Source organism: Balaenoptera physalus, assembly GCF_965194825.1.
Source record: "Balaenoptera physalus genome assembly, chromosome: 4".
In the NCBI taxonomy this organism is placed as follows: domain Eukaryota; kingdom Metazoa; phylum Chordata; class Mammalia; order Artiodactyla; family Balaenopteridae; genus Balaenoptera; species Balaenoptera physalus.
The window spans coordinates 75,271,421-75,292,722 of NC_138891.1; the positions used below are offsets into that span (position 1 = coordinate 75,271,421).

The window sequence follows — 21,302 nt, forward strand, 5'->3', positions numbered from 1 at the left end:
CGGACCAGGGCTCGAACCCGTGTCCCCTGCACTGGCAGGCGGATTCTTAACCACTGCGCCACCAGGGAAGTCCCTCATCTTTGATTAGCAAGATTTAATTCATTCATTTGTCCATTCATTCAACAGGTACTTATTGAAGGCCTTTTGGAGAACACATAAATGTATCCCTGAACTTCCTCTACGACTCTAGAGCTAATTTTTTCTCTGATTTGATTCTATACTCACTTTTGTTTTTCCTGTATTGTAATTTGTTTACAATAAGTCTGCCTCCCTTGCTTGCTTGTTGAGGGTAGGGACTGTTGAACTCAGCTCGCTCCGGAGGCTAGCAAATGCTAGGTGCTCAAAACATGTTTATCCAGTGATGGATGGAATCATTCAATCAGAAAAGATTCTTGCCCTCATGGTGTTTGCGATTTAGAAGGAGAGATGTACATAAATAATCTGAATACAGAGGCAAAAGTACAACTGCTAGTGCCTCCGAAACTCTAAACTAGTGAGATGTTTCAGTTTGACTCGATCAGGCCACTCACACCTCTCTGTCTTTGAGAGATTCTACATTTATTAATTTTCATTGATATGAATGAAAAACTGAAGGAACAGGAAGTGAGTACTGGAGAAGCAATGGTAGTTTTATTTTTTGTTTTGTTTTTGATATGTAAAGGATAGGTGGGTATAACCATCCAGAATCTTTTTTTCCAAATTGAGAAATATTTGACATGTAACATTATATTAGGTTCAGGTGTACAACATAAAGATTTGATATTTGTATGTATTGTGGAGTGATCACCCCAATAGATCTAGTTAACATCTGTCACCACAGAGTTAGTTTTTTTTTAATGAGAATTCTCTTAGCAACTTTCTTATTTTTTTAAATATTTATTTATTATTTATTTATTATTTTATTTATTTTTGTCTGTGTCGGGTCTTAGTTGCAGCATGCGGGACCTTCGTTGAGGCGTGCGGGCTCTTCGTTGCAGCACGCGGGCTTTCTCTAGTTGTGGTGCGTGGGGCTTCCTCTTGTCTAGTTGTGGCGCGCAGGCTCCAGGGCGCATGGCCTCTGTAGTTGTGGTGCGTGGGTTCCAGAGTGCGTGGGCTCTGTAGTTTGCAGCACGCAGGCTCTCTAGTTGAGGCACACCAGCTCAGTAGTTGTGGCACGTGGGCTTAGTTGCCCCACGGCATGTGGGATCTTAGTTCCCCGACCAGGAATCGAACCCGCGTCCCCTGCGTTGTAAGGTGGATTCTTTACCACTGGACCACCAGGACGTCCCAGCAACTTTCAAATGTTTGATACAGTATATGGTATCTATATGGTATCTATAGTCACCATGCTGTACATTACATTTCCAGGACTTATTTATTTTATAACTGGAAGTTTGTACCTTTTGATCACCTTCACCCATTTCACCCACCCCTCCCTCTGGCTACCCTCAATCTGTTCTCTATATTTATGAGTTTTGTTTTGTTTTTTAGATCCCATATGTAAGAGAGATAACACAGTATTTGTCTTTTCTTTGTGACTTATTTCACTTAGCATAATGCCCTCAAAGTTCATCCATGTTGGTGCACATGGCTAGCTTTCCTTCTTTTTTATGGCTGGATAATATTCTGTTGTGTATATATACCACATTTTCTTTGTCCAATCATCATTGTCCATCTGATGGACACTTAGGTTGCGTCCATGTTTTGGCTATTGTAAATAACACTGCAATGAACATGGGGGTCCAGATATCTTTTTGAGTTAGTGTTTTCCTTTCCTTCAGATAAATACCTGGAAGTGGAACTGCTGGATTATTCAGAATCTTAAGAATGAATGAATTTGGAATATCTCATGGTACTGGAACTATAGGAATGAATTCTTAAATTTTGGTTAACTGACTGCCTGTGTGCTTAGCTCTCGGTTCTTTTTAGTTTTGTGCTGTTTGTAGTTGTGAAATTTGAAAGCGATTAAAGTCAAGATTTCATGAAGGATATACATTTATCATGAATAATATCCATATATGTGAAATATGCATGACTATATTAACACACAGAAACAAAGTGTAGAAGATTATAACTTTTTATTGTTAAGTGATTATATGACAGGAAAGTATATTTAGTTACTGTGAGATGTCTAGGCTCACTTTTGGAATGCATGATGCTTTTTCTTTTGTGGTTTAAGACTAACAATATAAAATTATCAATAACTTGGCAGGGCTATTTTGATATGACTTAAGGAAGCAAGATAAAATAATATTTCATGTAGCCAGAGGTCAGTCTTCTGACATCCTCAACTCTTTGAAACCCAGTCTTAATTGAATTAAAAAGTGAAACAAGTTTCTTAACACTGTCATAAAGCCATATACTTTACTCCTATACTTTGATTCAGGACCCTATTATCCCTTACTTAGGGTATTAGTTACTGGTTATATAATTTTCAAACTAGAATCTGTTGGAAGCACAAATGAAAAAAGTTATCAGGGGAAGTTTAACAGGAAATGGCAACTGACAGCATAGGACAGTCAAAGATTTGAAAAGTTAACACGCAGACTAAGCTGTATTACTTCCTAGTAATATAATCATGGTTACAGTGACTTTAAGTCATCCAGGAAAGCACAGTCTGTTTAGGCAAAGAACTGTAAGATACAGTGGTGAACAATTTCAAGGAAAATAGCTAAAATGTTTTAAAAAATCCTTAAGTATCTGGAAAATTCAGTTATGTGGAACTCTTCCCCAAGGATGCAGATATATAACGCATTACTGCATTTACATACTGACATATCTGTTTACTTAAATGAGGCTTGTTCAAAGCTAATCCTTCAGCCTACCTCTCAGTCGAATTTATCCCCTTGTCCTCTACGACACTGACCAAACAGTTTTATCCATTGTCCTGCATTGCTCCTTCTTCCCTGGCTTCTTCCTGTGAGGCCCAAAGGTCTAGACTTTAAAAACAGCAACAATAATGAAAACTAACCTAAATCCTTTCCCCTTAAAAACAGTTTACACTCAAACTGCCTCCATTTCCTTAACCCTCATTTATTGCTCAACCCATGACAGTTGGCTCTGTCCTTACCAAGGATATGAGTTAAAAATGATGAATGTTTTTAGATTCCTATTCCAGTTGATATCTCTGCAAGTGTATCTGTTATTATTCTTTTCTTGGCTTTTTTGACATTACCTTCTCTTGGTTTCTCCTTTATTGCTCTGTCGTCTAATTGCTCCTTTTTCGTTTCTTTGGTTTCTTTGGCTCTTTTCCTTTAGAAGCTGATGTGATACTTCATCATCTTCTGTTCTTAAGCTCATGTTTTCTGTTTGTTATCTCAGTCTTTTCCATGGCCTCAACAGCTCTCTCTGGAACTTGAGAGCCATAAATTCAACTGCTTACCTGTAATTTGCTACTATCCCGTTTTAAAAAATGGAGTTTTCAGCTTATGTCTTAGGGAGTGGTTGAAATTTAGTAAAGACTGTGCTTCAAACCCTGGGCTTTGGCTTTGCAGACTTAGAAAATTAATTAGCATAATGTTTTCAAGGTTTATAAATGTTGTCGCATGTATCGTTACTTTATTCCTTTTTGTGGCTGAATAATACTCCACTTATGTGTATACCATGTTTTGCTTATCTCTTCATCAGTTGATGGACATTTGGGTTGTTTCCATTTTGTGGTTGTTATGAATAATGCTGCTTTGAACATTTGTGTTCTCGTTTTGTGTGGACATATGTTTTCATTTCTCTTGGATATATACCTGGGAGTGGAATTGCTGGGTCATATGGTAACTGTTTAACTCTTTTTTTTTAATTTATTTTATTTTTGGGTCTTCGTTGCTGCACGCAGGCTTTTCTCTGGTTGCGGCGAGTGAGGGCTACTCTTCGTTGCTGTGCGCAGGCTTCTCATTGCAGTGGCTTCTCTTGTTGCGGAGCATGGGCTCTAGGCGCACGGGCCTCAGTAGTTGTGGCACATGGGCTCAGCAGTTTTGGCTCATGGGCTCTAGAGCGCAGGCTTGGCAGTTGTGGTGCACAGGCTTAGTCACTCCATGACATGTGGGATCTTCCTGGATCAGAGCTCGAACCCATGTCCCCTGCATTGGCAGGCAGATTCCCAACTACTGCACCACCAGGGAAGCCACTGTTTAACTTTTTGAGGAACTGTCAGACCATCTTCCAAAGCTGCTGCACCATTTTACCTTCTTATCAGCAGTGTGTTAGGGTTTTAATCTCTTCAACTTCTCATCAACATTTGTTATTGTCTGTCTTTTTGGTTTTAGCCATCCTAGTGGGTATGAAATGGTGGTGGTGGCACATTGTGGTTTTGAATTGCATTTCCCTGATGACTAATAATGTTGAGTATCTTCATGTACTTACTGGTCATTTGTATTATCTTCTTTGGAGAAATGTCTGTTCAGAGGTTTTGGCCATTTTTTTTTAATTGAACTATAGTTGGTTTACAATATTGTGCTAGTTTCAGGTATACAGCAAATGTCAGATATATGTATGTATATATATATATATATATATATATATATATATATATATATATCAGATTCTTTTCCATTATAGGTTATTACAAAACATTGAATATAGTTCCCTGTGCTATGCAGTAGGTTCTTGTTGTTTATTTTATGTATAGTAATTTGTATCTGTTAATCCCAAACTCCTAATTTATCCCTACCCCCTTCCCCTTTGATAATCATAAATTTGTTTTCTATGTCTGTGAGTCTATTTCTGTTTTGTAAATAAGTTCATTTGTATCTTTTTTTAGATTCCACATATAAGTGATATCATATGATATTTGTTTTTCTCTGCCTGACTTACTTCACTTAGTATGATGATCTCTAGGTCCATCCATGTTGCTGCAAATGGCATTATTTTTTTGTATGGCTATGGCTGAGTAGTATTCCATTGTATATATATATATATATATACCACATTTTCTTTATCCATTCATCTGTTGATGAACATTTAGGTTGCTTCCATCTCTTGGCTATTGTAAATAGTGCTGCTGTGAACATTGGGGTGCATGAATCTTTTTGAGTTAGAGTTTCGTCTTTTCCAGATATATGCACAGGAGTGAGATTGCTGGATCATATGATAACTCTACTTTTAGTTTTTTAAAAAATAAATTTATTTTATTTTATTTTTATTTATTTTTGGCTGTGTTGGGTCTTCGTTGCTGTGCGCGGGCTTTCTCTAGTTGTGGCGAGTGAGGGCTACTCTTCGTTGTGGTGTGCGGGCTTCTCATTGCGGTGGCTTTTCTTGTTGCGGAGCACAGGCTCTAGGTGCACGGACTTCAGTAGTTGTAGCATGTGGGTTCAGTAGTTGTGGCTCACGGGCTGTAGAGTGCAGGCCCGGTAGTTGTGGCACATGGGCTTAGTTGCTCCGTAGTATGTGGGATCTTCCCGGGCCAGGGCTCGAACCCGTGTCTCCTGCATTGGCAGGCGGATTCTTTTCTTGTTTGTTTTTTTTGTTTTTTTTATTTTTTTGGTGCTGAAACCCGGGAGGCAGGCGGATTCTTAACCACTGCACCACCAGGGAAGTCCCGGCAGGTGGATTCTTAACCACTGTGCTACCAGGGAAACCCCTATTTTTAGTTTTTTAAGGAACCTCTGTACTGTACTCCATAGTTGACACACCAACGTACATTCCCACCAACAGTGTAGGAGGGTTCCCTTTTCTCCACACCCTCTCCAGCATTTATTATTTGTAGACTTTTTGTTGATGTCCTTTGGCCATGTTTAATTTGGATTTTGGGGGTTTTTTTTGAGTTGTAAGGGTTCTTTATGTATTCTGCATACAATTTCCTTATCAGATATATGATTTGCAAATATTTTCTCCTGTTCTGTGGGTTGTCTTTTCCCTTTTTTTTTTTGCCATGCCACGTGGTTTGCCGGATCTTATTTCCCCAACCAGGGATTGAACCCAGGCCCATGGCAGTGAAAGCACTGAGTCGTAACCACTGGGCTGCCAGGGAATTCCCATCTTTTCAATTTCTTGATGAAATTACTTTCAGCACAGAAGCTTTTAATTTTTATGAAGCCCAGTCTTTCTTTTGCTTATACTTGGTGTCACATTTAAGAAATCATTGCCAAGTCCAAGGTCACAAAGATTTGCACATATGTTTTTATCTAAGAGTTTTATATTTTAGCACTTACATTTAGGTCTCTGATCCATTATTACTTTATTTTTCTTTATGATTAATTTTATTTTTTCTTATGTGAAATAGCTGCTTATGTCTTTTATTTTTCTATTAATATTTTCTCAATATTTTTATTAATATACTTGAAGTCTATTTTAAGTATTTATTTATTTTTAATTACGTCGATGTTTGTTTATTTATTTATTTAATTTTTGGCTGCATTGGGTCTTCGTTGCTGTGCGTGGGCTTTCTCTAGTTGCAGCGAGCAGGGGCTACTCTTCGTTGCGGTGCAACAGGCTTCTCATTGCGGTGGCTTCTCTTGTTGCAGAGCACGGGCTCTAGGTTTGCAGGCTTCAGTATTTGTGGCATGTGGGCGCTGTAGTTGTGGCTCACGGGCTCTAGAGCTCAGGCTTAGTAGCTGTGGCGCATGGGCTTAGTTGCTCCACGGTGTGTGGGATCTTTCCGGACCAGGGCTCGAACCCGTGTCCCCTGCATTGGATTCTTAACCACTGCGCCACCAGGGAAGTCCTTGAAGTCTATTTTAAAATACTCCATACTAATTAATTTTTTAATATCAATAATGCTTTAAACTACTTTGATAAAAGAGGGATATACAGTGAAATGTTTACCTTATGTACTTGTCCCAGCCACCCAGCTTTCCTCCCTGGAGGCACTATCTTTTACTGATTTCTTCATTATAGTTTCAGATTTATATTAGTTTTTTATATAACAAATATATAACTACATATAATATATTTTAATTTTGTATGGTTAAGTATTTTGCTATACTTGCTGCAAAGATTTTCCATAGTCTTTGTATTTTAATTTATTACCTTTTTCCAGGCATATAGAAAACTTGTATAAGTCAGACTCTTACTCTTTTTTTCTTTCACTTCAAATTATAGAAAATTATTTTTATGAATATTTGTTTTCATTTAGTTTTAAAATGATTTGGTGGTTTTATGTTTAATTTATGTTTAATTATGTTAATTATAATTAATTATGTTTAATTTTAATCCACCTGGAGTTTATTTAGAAATATATGAGATAGTGTGTTATCTATTATTGTGTTACAAATTATCCCCAAATTAAACAGCAGCGTTTTTTTTTTTTTTTTAAGATTTTTTTTTGATGTGGACCATTTTTAAAGTCTTTATTAAATTTGTTACAATATCGCTTCTGCTTTATGTTTTGATTTTATGGCCCCGAGGCATGTGGGATCTTAGCTCCCTGACCAGGGATCGAACCTGCACCCCCTGCATTGGAAAGCGAAGTCTTAACCACTGGACCACCAGGGAAGTCCCAGCAGCGTTTTTTTGTCTCACAGTGTCTGTGGGTCAGTAATGTCTGTGCAGCATTGCTGGGTGATCTGGCTCTGGGTCTTCCACAAGGCTACAGTCATCTTGAGGCTCAGCTGGGAAGGATCCACTTCCTGGCTCATTCTTGTGGCTCTTGGCACAATTCAGTTCTTTTGGCCTGTTGGAAACAGACCTCAGTTCCTCATGAACTGACCACTGGTGGCCTCCTTTGGTTCCTGGCCACATGGGCCTCTCCACAGAGCATCTTACTACTTGGCAGCTTGTTTCATCAGAGTGAGGAAGTGAGAAGAGAGTGCTAGCAAGAAGGAAGTCACAATCTTTCGTAACCTAGGCATGGAAGTGAAGTCACATCACTTTTCACTAATCATTAGAAGAAAGATGAGGTTCAGCCCACACAAAGGTGTGAATACCAGCAGGTGGGGATCAATGCAAGCCATGCAAGAAGGTGCCTGTCGTAAATGTTAGTATGAATGGACTCAAGATTGTCATCTATGATTGAGATAGATTTGACAAGTACACAGTTGGAAGTAAAGCTGAGAGTTGGAGGCTGAATTTGACTGTTGGGGAATAAGAGGAGCTACTTGGAGATCAGTTGCAATGACCTAGACATGAGCTAATAAAGGGAAGGTGTTAGTAGGCTGGAAAAGAAGGAAATCATTAGAGGAAGAGTGACAGGCCTTGGTGGTTGATTAGGTGATTGGGTAGAAGGTAGTAGTGAGGGAAGGAAGTAAAAATTGACTTCAGTTATCCAGAATAAAACTTCGAAAAGTCTATAGGAGAAACAGATTTGGGGGAGTCAAATGATGCATTTGCTTTTAGGTATGTTCAGCTTAAGTTGCCAGAATGTTTAAGTGACCTTAGAGATATGGTGCATTAGAAATGTAGAGAATTGCCTTTGTAGTATCCAGAGTGTTTTCACTTCTGTTATCACATTTAATCCTCTTGGACGAAGATAGGGCATCTAGGGCTTCGTTATCCCCATTTTACAGTTGAAGAAAACGGAATCAAAATGAGTTGGCCAAGGTTATATAGCTAGTAAGTGAAAGAACTTTTATTCCTAAGTAGTTATTTGCATAAAGATATTAAAAGTAAATGAGCTCTCTAAAGGAATGAATAATTATTGATAAATAATTAGTTTAGAACATGGTGGTTTCATCATTTACTAGTGTTTTAACTCATGCAGCAAATACTTTTGAGCGTTTACCATGTGTGAAGCCCTCTGTTAGTTAATTTCCAAATTAACGTGTGCTCTCAGAACAATGAAAGTAGGGACCCCAAGGCTTGGTTTGGGAGGGTCATGAAAAAGAATCAGAAAAGGGAAGAGCCTCAACTACATTTGCAAAATATGTCATGACAGACTTTTTTAAAACCAAAGCTGAGATGTGAATTTATTAGATTAGCCTTAAATTTTCTTCTTTCCAGAGTAATTTATACTCATATGATTTATATTCACCGTTTAAAAATAGATTTCTTTTTTTTTTAGATTTCTTAATTCTAGATCCTTCCTTCCTTTTTCATAGTAATGTTTAAAGTTTATAAAATGTGTGCGTTTCCATTATTTTTCTTCATGTCAGCTTTCAGAAAACTTTTCAAATCTGCAAATCTGCCACTTGTTTATTTAAAATGGACAGATGAGAACTACCCAGAGGAGGAACTGAGAAGCAAATTGGGGTGTATGATGGGCCTGCTTTTTCCTGTTTTGGGCTCTGTGCTAGCTAACCTCTGTTAACAAACAGACAGATCTCTTTTCCTCATCATCAGATAGTATGCATTTCAGTAAATGGGTAGAAGTCTGCAAATGTATAGTATAGAAATAATTTTTGTGGTCAGACCTGGTATCTTCCACTCTGAATACTCTGTTACAGGGAAAAGTACCCATTTGCAAATGGGGAAATGACATTTGCCTAAATATAACCTAATGTTTGCTGTCTTTGAGATTTTACCACTTCTTTTGAGGTTGATTTGAAGAAAAAGTCATAAATGTTTGCTTTTTTCTCTGTAGGGGTTAAAGGGAAGTTGGATATATATTTCTGTACCCTAGATTTTGTTTTCCTATCTGAAATCTGCTACAGATGATAATAAAAACAAGGGAAAGACAACTTATAGGCATGAAACTGAAAACAGTAAAATACTGTACCAACAATCTAGTGAGAACTCTACCAAGCCTTGAACAAGATTTTGGTTTGTTATGGTATGCTGTGATTTCTTATATTTCTGCTTTACGAATTTAAATGTAATCTATTTGAGTTCATATTTTCCTAGAAGTGATACTGTATTAAAACTATACAAAAAGGGGACTTCCCTCGTGGTCCAGTGGGTAAGACTCCACGCTCCCAATGCATGGGGCCCGGGTTTGATCCCTGGTTGGGGAACTAGATCCCACATGCATGCAGCAACTAAGGAGTCCGCATGCCCACAACTAAAAGATCCCACATGCTGCAACAAAGATCCCATGTGCAGCCTAAATAAATAAATAAATAAATAAATATTTAAAAAAACAAAAAACAAAAAACTATGCGAACAACTTAATGTTAGAACATACAAATTAGTTTTTTTTTTTAGTATTTTCTGAATAAGTCATGTAATTTAGGTCCCAGAGGTAACTGTCCATCAAATAGACTTGTGGGAAATTATGTCTTTTGTTTTTGGTTTTGAATATAGTAGAGATAGCAGGGCCCATGGTGTAATGGTTAGCACTCTGAACCCTGGAAATAGTGGAGAATATTCTTGATGTAAATTTTACTACTTTGAGAGAGGGAAAATCTTTCCTAGCTAAGAATCTTCCACTGTACTGATTTTGTTTAATAAAATGATTTGTGTCCAGACTTGTTCAGGTTTAACTTAAAACTAAATTGCCTGATTGAACAGTCACATTAGTGTTTTGGCATTACCATCTGGGTTTTAGGACAATTTATAGAGTAGTTTAGTTTGCTGGTGAAAGAAAGGATTTTCTTTTTGGTTAATTAGGTATTGTAACAAAACATGATTTCCCACCTGGAGTTTCCCTGTACTTGAGTTTGGCTGCCATTGCAGTTTGCTTCCATTGCTACTATTGAGGTTGGCTGGAAGGTCCCTGGAGGGGTAGACTGAAGTGTATGGTTGCTACTGGCTGTAGCTGGAAACCTTAGTCAGAGGGATAGAAGGGAGAGAAAAAGAAAAGGAACAGGAGGGAAAACAGGGACAGAAAAAGGACATAGCAAAGAGAGACAGAGGGAGAGAGAGGGAGTGAGGGAGGGAAGAAAGGGACAGAATGAAAATTATATAAATGGTGAGATGAAATGCCACCAATGTTGCTTCTGGAACAGGTTTCCTAACCTTGATAGAGGCCTTTTTAATATACTGCCTGAGCCTATACCCTCAATTCTATAAAGAATTACTTGTTTAACAATTTTGTAGATGTTGCACATTATAACTAACATAAATGAAAAGTATTTTTAATTTAATTTTGGGGAATAGGTAATATGTTCACTTGATCCAAAAAAATATTGAAAGGTGTGTAATGAAAATCTTCCTTCCACCCGACCCTCCACCTGCTCAGGACTCCTTCCACCTAAAAATAGAGGGTACACACTCATGGCTTCCTGTGTGTGCTTTCAGAGATTTTTTAAAAAAGAATTAAGTAAATACAATATACATTTGCCCCACTTTTAATTTTATCACAAATGGTATCATACTATGTGTGTGTGTGTGTGTGTGTGCGTGCACGCACACACACACACACACACACACACACACACACATATATGTATGTAATAGTAGTTCAGGCTGCCATAACAAAATACTGTACTCTGGATGGCTTAAACAACAAATTTATTTTCTCACAGTTGGTGGAGGCTGGAAGTTTTGAGATCAGGGTGCCAGCATTGTCAGGTTCTGGTGAGGGAGTCTTCCAGGTGTGCAGATGACCTTCTTTTCACTGTGTCCTCACATGGCAGAGGGGTGGGCTGGGGGTGCTTCTCACTGTGTGCTCACATGGCAGGGGGAGGGGGACGGGGGTAGGGAGAGAGAGGTTGAGAGAGAGAGGCATGAGAGAGCTCTCTGGTTTTTCTTGTAAGGGCACATCTCATCATAAGGGCCCCAGTCTGTACCTAAGCATCTTCCAAAGGCCCCATCTCTAAATACCATCACATTGGGCGTTAGGACTTCAACATATGAATTTTGTAGGGATACAATTCAGTCCACCTTTATAATAAGTTCCCTGTCGATGGACATTTAATTTGTTTCCAAAATTTTGCTGTTATAAATAATGATGCAGTGAATAACCTTCTGCACATTTCACAAGCATATGAATATATCTGTGGGAAAAATACCCAGGAGTCGGAATTACTGAGTCAATTTGTAATTTTGATAGTAGTTATCAGATTTCTCCTCATTGGGGTGTACAGTGGCAATGATTGAGTGCTTATTCCCCATCAGCCTCATCAGTGTAATGTGTTATTAGATTGGCAAAAATCTAAAAGTTTAATAGGTTAAAAAATGGTACTTCAGTGTAGTTTTAATTTGATTCTTTTTTTTTTATTATGAGTGAGATTTTAGTATTAAATTCTGAGTGGGATTTTTTTTCCAGAAAAATTTAACAGGTTTATTTATGATTATAATAAAGTTGAACTGCTGAAACTTGTTCACTGAAACATTCTGAGTTGCATTAATGCTTTATGTCCCCACATTTATATTAAAAATTCAGGGACTTCCCTGGTGGCTCAGTGGATAAGAATCCACCTGCCAATGCAGGGTACATGGGTTCAAGCCCTGGTCCGGGAAGATCCCACATGCTGTGGAGCAACTAAGCCCGTGCGCCACAACTACTGAGCCTGTGCTCTAGCGCCCATGTGCCACAACTACTGAAGTCCACATGCCTAGAGCCCGTGCTCCACAACAGAAGCCACTGCAAGGAGAAGCCCGCCCACCACAACGAAGAGTAGCCCCCCCGGTCGCCACAACTAGAGAAAGCCTGAGTGCAGCAACGAAGACCCAGTGCAGCCAAAAATAAATGAAATTAAATCATTAAAAAAAAAAAATCACACACAAATGAAAATGGAAAAACTGCCAATACCTGATTACTGTCCCCTATTTTTCCACTAGCAATCATATACTTAAGTACCTTTTGACCTCATGGGAAAAAAATATCTAACGTTCAGAACTACCAATGACAGGAAGAAGAGGATTTTTTTTTTTTTAAAAGAATGAAAGGTTTCCCATCATAGTAGATTCTTAAGCATGTTCTCCATGTATGTGGCATGCTAGCTGATGTCTTTTTTTTTTTTTAATGAATAAATCCTTTCTGCAGTTAACAGCTAAGTTTTTTTTTTAAAATAAATTTATTTTATTTTTGGCTGTGTTGGGTCTTCCTTGCTGCGAGCGGGCTTCTCATTGCGGTGGCTTCTCTTGTTGCGGAGCACGGGCTCTACGCACGCAAGGTTCTGTAGTTGTGGCTTGCAGGCTCTAGAGCGCAGGCTCAGTAGTTGTGGCGCACGGGCTTAGTTGCTTCAGGGCATGCGGGATCTTCCCGGACCAGGGCTCGAACCCATGCCCCCTGCATTGACAGGCGGATTCTTAACCACTGTGCCACGAGGGAAGCCCTGGATGTCTTTTGGCATAATTGTTATGGCATGGATAGCACACGGGTTGGTGTTTCCAAAAAGGCCAACCAGATAGGCCTCACTTGCCTCCTGCAAAGCACCAGTAGCTGTACTCTGGAAGTGCAGATCTGGTTTGAAGTCCTGAGCAGTTTCCCGCACCAGAGGCTGGAAGGGAAGTTTGCCAATCAGAAGTTCACTGGACTTCTGATAATGTCTGATTTCACGGAGTGCCACAGTACCCGGCTTGTAACGATGAGGTTTCTTCACACCTCCAGTAGAGGGCGCACTCTTGCGAGCGGCTTTTGTAGCCATGCTTCCTGGGTGCTTTACCACTGGTGGATTTGCAGGCAGGCAGCTTTGTACGAGCCATGGTATAGAGACCTCTTACTTACCCACCTTCTCCTTTGGCTGGTGCTCAACAAGCTAGAGCTGGTGCTGGTGTTGGAGAGCGACGGCCTTTGAGTAGGATTTTATCCTGTTTTGCCATCATGGTAAATCGTGAATTAGTTTAAATCAGCAATTGGGAAAAGTCTATACAAAATATACTTATGCCTTTAAAATTTTTTTTCTTATTATATTCTTGGTAGCTCAGAGACATGGCTTCATCTTAGAGTATACATTGTATGTTTTGAAGTCATATTTTTAAAATTTCAAGTGATTTTATAGTTATACAAGATATGCAATCATTTGATTATACACATTTGTAATTGGGAGGTGATCCACTTCCTAGTAGTAATAGGGAGTTTGAAGATATATATATATATATATATATCCACCAAAAATTATGATGAAACTATTATTTAAAAAGATTATTTATTTAGTTTTTTGTTTGTGCCAGGCAACATGCAGGATCTCAGTTGCCCGACCAGGGGTCGAGCCTGGGCCCTTGGTAGTGAAAGCGCAGAGTCCTAACCACTGAACTGCCAGGGAATACCCAGATTTTTCTTTTATTTAAGTAGTAGAATGAACTTTTAAAATTTTGTGTTGTTTTTTGAATAATTAATATTTATAGGTTCTTTAAGGAAAAAAACTTGAGCGTTTGAATTTGTTGTTACTTAGGTAATAAGTGTAAAATTTTCAAAAGAAGGATCAACTCTTTAGTCAGGTTATATATATATATGTATATATATATATGAAAATGAACATTGCTTGGTGCTTCTTGTGTGGTTGTCACCTTTTTTTCCCCCTTTTTTATTCAAATATGGAGGAAGGGAAATGGTTTTCTGCTTTTTCTTTATACTTTCAATTTTGAAAGAATTAGCACAAGGGAAGAAAACATTCTTTCTTGAATTATGCTATACAGACAGAAATTAAATGTGTTTTTGGAACCAAGTATGGTTTAAAGCCAGAGAGAGGTACATACAAAAAGAGAAAGAGAGAGTAGACATACAGATAGGGAGGGTGGCAGTGGACTTTAGTACCCTGCTGTTCTCTTGGTCTGTGCTGTCTTGGTCTCATTGAAATGGCTTACTGCGAAGACCTTTTGAGAGTATATGGGGGATAAGTAAATGCTACTATGTGAACAAGAAAAAATGTCCTACTTTTCTCTAAAATTTTTAAATGTGAAACATGATGTTGCTCTTATTTGCAAACTTTACTTTTGAAATAATTTTCTTTTGAGAAAAAACCTTTAGAATTTTGAGTAATGAGTAATGTACACACATTTTAGATTGAAAGGGTCATCTAGCTAAAGCATGAGAAAACTGAGGCCCAGAGAAATTAAGTGATTTGGTCAGTGTCATTCATGGTGTTAGTCAGTGGGAAAGTCAGAACTAGATCCTGTATCCATCCCTTTTAGGTGTGCATTCCACAGTATAACACTACCTCATACTTAAGCTTTAGAAACTTAATTTTGAACATAAGTGGTATTGAAAAGCCTACTAGTAATGTCTGAAAGTCCTGTTTATAGGTAAAAATTCACCCTATTTTTGTTGGCCAACAATGGTGCTATAGGCTGGTATGAGGAAACTGGCCCTCTTTTTGTATTGAAAGGTGGGAGTTATATTGGTTGCAGCCTTTGGAGAGCAGGTTGGCAATATCTATAAAAATTAAAAATGCATGTACTTTTCACCTAGCAATTTCATTTTTAACAGATGTACTCAAAGATATATGTGTAATTTGTTTTGTTACAGTATTGTTTGTAATAATGAAAGCCTGGAAGCAAATGTCCATCACTAGGGGGACTAGTAGTACTGCTGTGCAATGGATTACTATGCAGATGCTAAGAATGAATTAGACCAAAATGAAATCATCCCTAAGAAAACTGAAAAAAGCAAGGTACAGTGTATGTAATCTCAACCATTTTTTTTTTGGCTGCACCGGGTCTTAGTTGCAGCACGTGGGATCTTTGTTGAAGTGTGTGGCATCTTTAGTTGCAGCATGTGAACTCTTACTTGCGGCATGTGCGATCTAGTTCCCTGACGAGGGATCAAGCCTGGGCCCCCTGCGTTGGGAGCACAGAGTCTTAGCCACTGGACCACCAGGGAAGTCCCTAATCACAACCATTTAAAAAAAAAAAAAGAGTGTGTGTGTGTGTGTGTGTGTGTGCTCATGTGCGCATGCACACACTTGTAGGTACATAGAATATCTCTGAAGAGATACATAAAAAGTTGAGAGAAATGCTTGTCTCTGAGGAGGGGAACTCGTGGCTGGAAGACAAGGTTGGATAAGAAACTTTTCACTGTAGGGACTTCCCTGGTGGCACCGTGGTTAAGACTCCGCCTGCCAACGCAGGAGACACGGGTTCGAGCCCTGATCCGGGAAGATCTCACATGCCGCGGAGCAACTAGGCCCGTGCCCCACAATTACTGAAGCCCGTGTGCCTAGAACCTGCGAGCCACAACCACTGAGCCCACATGCCACAACTACTGAAGCCCGTGCACCTAGAGCTTGTGCTGTGCAACAAGAGAAGCCACCGCAATGAGAAGCCCGCGCACCACAACGAAGAGTAGCCCCTGCTCGCTGCAACTAGAGAAAATCCGCGCACAGCAACACAGACCCAATGCAGCCAAAATAAATAAATAAATAAATTTATTTTTTAAAAAAAGGAAAGAAACTTTTCAGTATATGTATGTAATACTCATTAGGAGACAGTTCTTAATGGGTCTCTCATGTTTCTGCCTGACTTGTTAGCAGAGGTATTGATTCTCCTTTGTTCTTTACTGTTTTTTCAAAAATATTTGTATAGCAAACAGTCTTGGAGGATAGAGATAGTATTTCCCTCCTGAGCAAAAGTCAGTTTTGTTTACTGTTTAATATAATAAACATAATGTCTCCTTGCCATGGAGGTCAGGTAGACTTACTGTCCTTAAAAGATTTGGGTTCCCTACACTCAGGGTTCCTTTTCTGTACCTCAACCTACCACATGTGCAGGCATCTCCTGCCCTCTCTGCATTGCCCCATGTGATTGGGCTGATGATCTGTCTACTGCTATTGCTGTGACTACTGAAGTCTTTTGTCTCTGACTTAGGAGTTTGATGTATCCTGCCAGCATCCGTGAAACTGGCAAGCTAGCTTGTTAGCTTGCAAATAGGGTGACATCTCAGACCCTTCATAGTTCTTGACAAAATACTTACTGGAAAAATACAATAATTATTTTTTTAAATAAAGAAGTGGGGGACTCAGGGCTTTTTAGGTCCCATCATTCTGACTTGAAAATGTCAGGCTAACAAAGTAAGACAGATCTAAAGAACTGATCTAGAAAATGAGCCCTTTCCCCACAGAGGAATCGACTCCCTGGAGTGGGAGAAAACCAATACTTGCTGAGCATTTACCATGTTGAAAGATACTTCAAATGTATTTGGGTTGAAATATATTATCTCTTCCTATTTCCTCATTATAAATCTGAAGTTAGATGTTCTTATCCGCATTTACAGATAAAGACACATAGGACCAGATGTGTTACTTGCGTAAGGTCACACTGGGATTCAAACCTGTGTTTGTGTTAAGCTCATGCTTTTCCCATTATAATAAACCACTTCCTAACTTTCTGGAAGCGTTAGAATTGACTTTCTGCTTTTCCATGTAGAAGTTTCTTCTGTCCCATCTTCAAATGGCCAGTTATCTGCATGAGGGATTTCTCAAATTTAGTCGTTTGTAACAATCAGATTATATATTGGACTTCTGTTTTTGGTCTGTATAGGCAACCATTTTACAGCTGTGCTTCTCGAACTTTCTTCATGAACTCTCTCTTAACTGCATAAGACAGTAGGTACCCCCAGTGGATACAGTTTGTGATTTAAAGCAACCCATGGTTGATATCACTTTCTTGGGAGTTATCTATAATATCTTCAAAATTCATGAGGATTTTATATTCTACTCTGTAATATATTTGTTATTGGGTTTTTCAGAGGTCTATAAATAATATCATGAGTTCAGGACCAGTTGAGAAAGAGAACATTAGGGATCAGACAGGATGCAATCAAATCGTCAGGTTATTTTTTTATTGTGGTAAAATGTACATATCATAAAATTTACCATTTTAACCCTTTATAATTATACAGTTCAGTGGCATTAAATGTATTCATATTGTTATATAACCATCACCACTATTCATTCCAGAATTTTTTATCATCCCAAACTAAAACTCTGTACCTATTAAATAACTCCTCATCCATCCCACCCCCCCAGCCCCCCGGCAACTACTATTCGGCCTTCTGTCTCTGATTTTGACAAATCTAAGTACCTCATATAAGTGGGATTTGTCTTTCTCTTTCTGATTTACTTCACTTAGTATGATAACCTCTAGGTCCATCCATGTTGCCGCAAATGGCATTATTTCACTCTTTTTAATGACTGAGTAATATTCCATTGTGTGTGTATTTGTGCGTATCTCACATCTTCTTTACCCATTCATCTGTCGATGGACGTTTAGGTTGTTTCCATGTCTTGGCTATTGTAAATATTGCTGCTATGAACATAATGGGTGCATGTATCTTTTCAAATTATAGTTTTCTCTGGGTATATGCCCAGGAGTGGGATTGCTGGATCATATGACAACTCTATTTTTAGTTTTTTGAGGAACCACCATACTATTTTCCATAGTGGCTGCACCAATTTACTTTCTCACTAACAGTGTAAAAGGGTTCCCTTTTCTCCACGCCCTCTTCAGCATTTATTATTTGTAGACTTTTTGTTGGTGTCCGTTCTGACTGGTATGAAGTGGTGTTTTGATTTGCATTTCTCTAATAATTAGCGATGATGAGCATCTTTTCATGTGCTTATTGGCCATCTGTATGTCTTCTTTGGAGAAATGTCTTTTTAGGTCTTCTGCACATTTTTTGATTGGGTTTTGTTTCTTTGTTATTGAATTGTAGGAGCTGTTTGTCTATTTTGGAAATTAAGCCCTTGTCATTTGCGTCATTTGCAAATATTTTCTCCCAGTCCGTAGGTTGTCTTTTCGTTTTGTTCATGGTTTCCTTTGCTGTGCAAAAGCTTGTAAGTTTGATTAGGTCCCATTTGTTTGTTTTTGCTTTTATTTCTATTGCCTTGGGAGACTGACCTAAGAAAACATTGGTATGATTTATATCAGAATGTTTAGCCTATGTTCTCTTCTAGGAGCTTTATGGTGTCTTGTGTTATATTTAAGTCTTTAAGCCATTTTGAGTTTATTTGTGTGTATGGTGTGAGGGTGTGTTCTAGCTTCATTGATTTACATGGGACTATCCAGTGTTGTTTCTACCTTTTGGCTGTTGTGAATAATGTTTCTGTGAACATTTTTATCTGTTGGAGTTCTTGCTTTCATTCTTTTGTGTATATACCCAGAAGTGGAATTGCTGGATCATATAGTAGTTCTATGTTTAACTTTTTGAGGAACCATGATGCTGTTCTCCACCGTGGCTGCACCATTTTACAGTTGCACCAGCAATGCACAAGAGTTCTAATTTCTCTACACCTTTACCAACACTTGTTATTTTCTGTTTTGTTTTGTTTGGATTGGTTTTGGTTTTGATAATAGCCATACTAATGGGTGTGAAGAAATTGTTTTATTACTGGAAAAACTCACTGAAGAACGTGCCTTTAACATGGGTTAAATAGGTTAGCTAATATTTCACCCTGGAATTAGTCATGCCTATCCACCTAGTCACAGGCAGCTTGGAATACTCAGGTCTTTTTTCCATCAGAGCAGATGAGAATATCTTCTCTGGGTAGGCAGGCAGATAAAAAGGAGAGAGCCCAGAACGGGCTGAGCCATTCATTCATGCCCAGCTGTGGAAAGAGTGGGGGGAAGGCTGGGGAGAGAAGGACAGGAGTTCTCTGGAGAAGTCCTCCTCATGGAAATATGTGAGGAGGGAGCAAGTTTCTTAACATTTATGTGAGTTTTTTTTTTTTAATAAATTTATTTATTTTTGGCTGCATTGGGTCTTCATTGCTGCGCACGGGCTTTCTCTAGTTGCAGTGAGTGGGGGCTACTCTTCGTTGCAATGTGTGGGTTTCTCATTGTGATGGCTTCTCTTGTTGCGGAGCACGGACTCTAGGCGCGCGGGCTTCAGTAGTTGTGGCATGTGGGCTCAGTAGTTGTGGCTCGCGAGCTCTAGAGCGCAGGCTCAGTAGTTGTGGCGCACGGGCTTAGTTGCTCTGCGGCATGTGGGATCTTCCCGGACCAGGGCTCGAACCTGTGTCCCCTGCATCGGCAGGCGGATTCTTAGCCACTGCACCACCAGGGAAGTCCTTATGTGAGTTTTGACATTAAAAATGCTTTAACTTCTTATAGTCAAGTAAATTTGCTCTAGAAAGATAGTCTAGTTTTACCCTGTTCTCCTAGCCACCTAGCCCAGTTTTGGATATGTGTAACCTAATTTGAGAAGTAAGGGCTTTTAGGAAACACAGTTCTACATCCCAAAAGAGCAATGCTCACATAGTCACATGGGAAAGTTTTAAAAAATTTAATCCATACCTATTAATAAGTATAAATAGCTCTGTGCCTGGACTGTCCCACCTAGTCAATGTAATTGAACATTTTAAAAATGTTTTATTTGATTATAAAAATAATATATTAAAATTGGAAAATGTGAAACAGTAAAGGGAGCAAATTAATTATCATCCATAATTCTTCCATCCAGTGATAACCAGTTAACTGTTTTGTGTACTTTTGTTCTGTGCATATATTTTACACACTATATAAAATTCTGTAACCTGCACTTTTAGTGCTATTAATAAGCGTTTCCCCATGTTGTTAGAAACTCATAAGCATTTTAATTGGTGAATACTATTCTATCATATTTCTTAATCATTTTCTTAATGCCATTCATCTAGCTTATTTGTTTTTCTTCCTTTCCTCTGCATTCATTTCCTTGTCTCTCCACTTTATTTTTTTTACTATTATAAATAGTGCTACAGTGGACATGTTTGCATATTATGTTTGTCTACATTTTTAATTGTCTGTCTGGATACCTAGAAGTGAAGTTCTTGGACCAAAGAGCATTAACATTTTTAAGACTCTTAGCAGAAGGGAGGGAGTCTCCCTTGACTTGTATAGTTTTTGGTATAGATTAAGACACAGTTGAAATTAGAATTAGTTTTAGCTGGGATTTATTTGAGTATACAGGCTGTGAATTGAGTTGTTGTTGCTGGTTTTTGTTTCTCTTTTTGTTTTTTTTTTGTTGTTTTTTTTTTTTTTTGCAGGCTACTCAGTTGTCTTGTGGTTTTATAGAAAAATTCTGCTTCTGTCTTCCCATTGCCTAATTCATTCAGTGGATATGTATTGAACACCTGTTTATATCCCAGGCTATACACTAGGTGCTGCGTGGACTGCTAGGATGAGTAAGAAGCAGTCACTGCTCTGTGGAATATCTTTTTACAGCACCAGGAGGTACATGTGTTGCAGTCATTCCCATCTGTTGTCAGTTGCTTTTTCCTCAGCTAAGCAGACTGCTCCCTCCCTTCATGCTATTTATGTTACAAGGTAATGAACCAAAGCTAAGCCTTTTTGGAGGATAGTTCTTGCCTAGTAGAAAGTAGGAATTTTGAACTGTGGCTTGACTGGCATCTCCTTTACTACAGCTTGCATAAATTTCTGCCTGTAATAAATGCCTTAAGGTATCCATCTCTAATTCCTCTACCTGGGCTCTGGAGCCCACCTCTCCCCCATTTCCCTCTATCTCTCTCCTCAGTTGTGGTGAGCCTTTTTCTCGTTGCTATATCCTGCCTGTAAGGCACTTACAACTACCGTTGATTTAAGCCCATATCACCATAACCACTTCTCTCTTCAGTTATTGCCAGCTGGCTCTGCCTTCATCATTACATTGGAACTGTTATCTCTTGGTTGTTAAATCTTTTTTTTTTTTTGCTGTGCCTCGT

General features: G+C 38.7%; 1 protein-coding gene and 1 pseudogene across 3 annotated transcripts in view; one reads left to right on the forward strand and one right to left on the reverse strand.

Annotated features, from left to right (window-relative positions):
• Positions 1–21,302, forward strand: part of OSBPL11 (oxysterol binding protein like 11) — a 100,880-nt gene that overhangs the window by 1,367 nt on the left and 78,211 nt on the right. The window lies entirely within an intron of this gene.
• LOC309659215 (histone H3.3A pseudogene) lies at positions 6,815–17,480 on the reverse strand (annotated as a pseudogene). The gene has a single exon. The product of its transcript is annotated as a histone H3.3A pseudogene (transcript).